Here is a 6,000-nt window from a genome sequence, read left to right on the forward strand (position 1 = left end):
GCTGGCCAACATTTTATTATTTTACTTGCTGCGTAGTTAGTGTTTAATTTATTGAACTATTTAAGGTATTTTTTCGATCTGTAGTCATTTATTTATACTGTCAACTGTGCGTAGCAGACAACAATATACAGTGTGCCATGTGCCCATATACGATTGTAAATAATAAAATCTTCAAATACCAATTAATTATCTGTTTAATTTTTATTAATTGCTATTATTAGTTCTTCTTTAAACATGGCTCTGTGAGAAAATTAAACATCGACACACCGTGTTAGTTAAACACGATTATACTCATTTGTTTGTGAACAACATATGTTTAATATTTCATTGTAATTTTTATTAAATGTGATATCGCTAACTAAATTCAAATGTAAATTGTAATTATTATACATTTTGATCATTAAACCAATTTTGTTTTTTTATGTTTAGTTTGTTCTCATCTTGAGAAGTAATGTAAATTAATAACTTGAGCAATAAAAACAGATAAATCTGTGATATAAAAAACCGGTGTGATCGCAAAGTTTTAGATTTTGTTTAAGCCAGCACTAGAGCACAACACTTGATTAATTTTTTACCAATATTATCATAAAATTATTATTTATTTACGGTTTCACGTACTTACCGAAGGATTTGACCGACAAAAAGTTCCGATTTTTTAACGCTTATAGTTGTTATACTTTATGTCGTGGACACGAGGACACATTTTGGTAGAATAAATTTAAATAAGCCCCGTGTTGCCTCATTAATTTACTTATGTAAATAATGCTTGAACAAAATATTTAAATACCAAGTAATTATTTACAAGCAGCAGATAATTGTGTTTTATATTTTGTATATAGTCTCCACTTATTCGTGATTATCATTTCAACTAGGATGTTTATGCATTTTTGTTTTTATATTAATCTAAACGTGGCGGAATGCGACAAAAATCAAAATAACAACAGGTTAGCTTGTAATATCCGAATCACAGTTTTTAATGCTGTACGGCTGTACTAATAGGCTATGTATTTTATTTATTTTGTAAGTGAACATTTCGTGTCTCGTTGTAGGTTGATATTTCGTATTTTACGCGTAGATACCCAAATAATATAATAATTTACCCTTTTTGTACTATAAATAGATGATTTACATAATTAATCATATTTAATAGTTAATAGTAATATAGTATGCTCGCTGTTAATATTATTTATAAGGTAAGTAAAACATAGGTTTTAAATTTATATAATTAATATTTGTATTAAACGGATACAGGATAGGTAGGTACTACGCCTCATAGTACTCATCAAATGTCAATCCATCTTGCATCTTATGACTTTTTTACAATTTATTGTGTTTTAATATAACATATTAGCGGTATTATAAAAATGTAGTACATAATTAGAAGTCACTTACTATAGTGTACTCCGCAATATCGGTAGTTTAATAGCGATTGGACAAATCGCAAATCGTATGGTTATAAATTTATTGTAATATTGTACCTATATCTAAATTAAATGGCATTCGTGTAGCGTGTGACCTATACTGGCCCCGCCGTGATGTACTGTAACAACTATTACTGTCACAAACTCCTATACAAACAAAATTATTCCAACATTTTCCAAAGGTGAAAGTTTTCTGGGGACTACTGTAGTATCGGATGAATGAAAACCATAATATGTCCACAGTCTGAAAAATATTGGCTGTTTTTGTTTTATTTATCGATCATTCAGAACATTATGTAAGTAGGCATTGTAAATAAAGGATACACAAGCAAATGAAAGTATAATATTAAAATTCATGGAAACAATGAAAACTATTACCACGTCATTTAGTTGTAAATATTAACTCAATGATAACTCAATAAAAAAAACCTAACTGCTCTATAAACAATTTCAACTATTTATCTATACATTTTTTTTCATATTTGTGAGGTAGGTATAAAATATGTCTTAGAAGTTATGATTTCATATTATACAATATTATATTTTATATTTTTGTATGATTATTTGTAGGAATAATTGTTTTCGTTCGATATCAGAAACATTTGAATCATATTTTTTTTAACTATATAAACTGTATTTTTTTCCTTTAGGTCACAGACTAAACCTAAAAATGCCTGGTAGGGCATACGATGAATTTACCTACGCCAATTAAATAACTTATCAGTGCTTTTACTGCTTTTAGATATAAAGACGCCTGTCCTAGTGACTTATCCAACTCTGACTTTATATTATATCACAATTATTAATTTAATTTTGTTTATATTTATATAATATTACTTATGGCTGTATGCCTGTATACTGTATAGTATGCGACGTTGACTGAGAATAAATGAATCCGAGAAATTTCAAATAACACATCCTTTTTATTAATCATTCAAATCATTTGCAATGTAATATTTAAAACATAATAACCATTTGATTAAAAATAAAAATATAATTGGTTTAATTTGTTTAGAACATATTTTGGTAGGTTTTTGGACATCAATGAATACATATTTAATAGGTTTCAATAGTTTTCGGTCCTAGTAATAAATAGGTAACTCTTTTTCTAACTTTTAGGAGTAAGTCACCCTAAAATAACTGGTTCAATCTGTTATCTGTAAACCTTGAATAATCTAAATGAGTCAAGTATTTTCCAATTCTGCCTTCTATTTTTAAGACTCTTACGACCCGTCCGCAATCCAAAATAATATGACGTGTGCAATATTTGGTGCAAATTGGTCAAAAACCAATTAAACCCGGTTTGATTTGCATATGCGTAATTAAGATGTATCGCTACAAAATAAATAATATCTTTATTAGCTGACTAGGTGTCTGTTATAAATTATAATCGATCCACCTATCTATTGTTTCCGGTTTGCTTCAGTGGAAAATATATTCTCAATTGTTTTTTTTATCAAAAACGGTCGAGTATTTTATTAGTAGGTATATGCACAGCACAACCATACACTTTGCCTCTAATACCTAATGTATAACAATTGATAGCTGTTACTTAGTTTTACATATATACAGAAAGGCAAATTAGCCTAAATGACAGAATATAACTGAATGCAAAAAATTGTATCCAATCATTTTATTATTTTTAAATGACACCATTAAAATAAACAAAAACATATTGAGCCTAACCTAACATAACCTTCACTTAGTCTCAAAGAGTTTATTCCGAGTATTGATATAATTTTTATTGAAATCGGCGAAGTCGTTCAGAAGTTACACGATTACAACAGACGCGCAGGAGAGTTATTTATATAAAGATGTATAAAGTTACACCTGGTTACACACGGAGCGATTCTAAGCGCGTCCGAGTTTTTTAATTTGTCGCGATTAACAATAATATGTAATATAATATAATATGTATTATTATTTATAATATGTAGGATATTATCTTTATAGTTTATATTATGTTTTAATTAGGTGATTTAGCCCGATTTAGGGTTTATTTTAATTGTTTGAAATTCTTCCTATCGTGCAGCTTATTATAGGTACCTACCTATAATAATATACAATTATTATCAAATATAAACTTTATTGTCTTTTTTCATATCATTCTTAATTTGCACGTCATTATTGAATTACCATAATTAATTGTGGATAATCAATTTAAAATGACAATACTAAGAAGGTACAAGCTATTCCGTATAAAGAACAATCGTATAATGAACAATGTTCTCATATAAAATTATCTAAATGTATGCGTAATCAACGTCTATGTAGGCATATAAATATTCTATATGAGATTAAAAATCGAAATTATTTTATTTGTCTTACTTTTATAGACTCCGATAGTCCAACAGTATGCTAAATAGACATTATACTATACGTCTATACATATACAATAGGTTCAAACATAGAACATGATAGGTATTATATATTTAACTAGGTGATTACTATGTAAAGTATAAACTAACAAAACGGTACCTACTTATAAAATATATATTTACGCTGCACATTTTTATAAATGATCAAAACTTTAATATATATGACCTATAGCAATTTGAGTTATTATAGTATATTATTCTACAAAATTAAAAATTATTTTATATATTTTACTTTGATAGACTGTGATAGTTTAACAGTATGCTACCTAAATAGATATTATAAATATACCCTATACAATTGGTTCAAACATCAAAAATGATATAGCCATATATAGGTATTATATTTATTTAGGTACTCACTGTGTAAAGTGTAAACTATCAAAACGGTACCTACTTATAAAATATATATTTACGCTGTACATTTTTATAAATGATCAAAACTTGAATATATATGACCTATAGCAGTTTGAGTTATTATAATACATTCTACAAATCTATACAATGACTTAAATTACTTATAAATTGAGCTCTAGATATGGATGTGTTCGGTGTAGTTTTGCGGGTAGGAGGAGGGGACCTCACAGTTCACTCGTATCAATGCTTTTCATCATCGATTTCTAATCTGTTATAGATAAGTCGTATTTGGTTGTAAGTTCTCTTAGATACCAAAAATTCCTTTTTGTAGGAAAGAGGGCACTTAAAACAATAATTACGGTCAGCGTATAATTAATAATATATAATATATATGTATATATATTAGAACATAAATTAAAACAATTTTAATAAAACAACAAAACACTCTGCCACCAGTATCTTGGCACCATCAGGACCACCTGGCCTCAGAATATATTAAAATTAACATTAAACAGCTAAAATAAACAAAATGCTGACGAGCGATCGGGGCTAAAATTACCGTCGGAGTATACAGCATAAACTATAGTAGTATAGTCTACTACCACTACATAGACCATCCGACAACCGATAAGAATAATAATAAATAATAATAATTTGACCGTTCGCTGTTCGGGACATCCAGTTACACTTTTAATGTTCAATGTTGTTGTCATGGTTAGGTCGCCTAAACAGATGCTTAGAAATTTTAGATTTAACATTTTTCTTTAAAGATATTTGATTCCTAATTTCTTTTATATACTAGTTGCAAGTAACTATATTATTTGATGGGATATGGTTGGGTCGGTAATTATGTTAGTAGCATTAAATACTTGATTAACTATTTGAACATTGTAAATAAATAATATATAACACACTCGTAGGTTATTATAGTAGAATCCTCGAATAAGCGAGTTATTGTGATATATATGATTGATATATATATAATATATATATGATTATAAGTGAGTTTTGAATGTTATGAGTATAATATAGAATATTAAAATTTCAAAAGTTGGGTAAGTGGGTACGCTTCGATGTAATTACATTGGGTGTTGAGTGAGTCACTGACCACTGTATTTGTAGATGTATTAAATTTGAATTAAATGATATAAAACCTTTATTCGTGGTTACAGTCAGTTATTACTTATCTACCTAAGTATATATCCAAAGAATTATTACCAAGTTGATTACTAATAAATCTAACGGCGGTGGTAAATAATAATAATACAAATCATCAGTCGTTGCTCAACCGACACGAATATATGCATTTATTTATATGTATTATAATTATGTAGGTACCATGTCCTATAGATAGGCTGTAGGCAGCTATAAAATCCGTATAATAGTAATGTCATTATTTTAATAATAATTATGAAATTTTCAAGATTGTAAATAGATATAATATGTTTCTAAATTTGACTAAATGTTCATTTCGTATTTCTGTTTTATCTGCATAAGGAATAATAATAATTATTAATTAATAGGTATAAAATGAGGGGGGGCCCCAATTACCATAATTAGATTAGAGCCAACCCTTCTATTTGCAGTCAAAAAGAGTCAAAATGTTTTGAAAATTTTATCAGGTACAGAATATGCTAGTATATACATAAGGTGAACACTTTAAGAAAACTATAGTAAGTATCCATATGATTATTGGTTTTTGAGTTCTATACCAATACTATAGTATTTTTCAATAAAAATCTATGTATTTCCTTTATTTTTTATTTTATTTTTCCCGACACCTTTGAAAAGTAGGTACCTACTAAAATTTTAGATTCTGAGCGAAGCGATGTTGATTTTACAATGAT

Source organism: Myzus persicae, unplaced genomic scaffold (assembly GCF_001856785.1).
Source record: "Myzus persicae strain clone G006 unplaced genomic scaffold, MPER_G0061.0, whole genome shotgun sequence".
Classification (NCBI taxonomy): Eukaryota; Metazoa; Arthropoda; class Insecta; order Hemiptera; family Aphididae; genus Myzus; species Myzus persicae.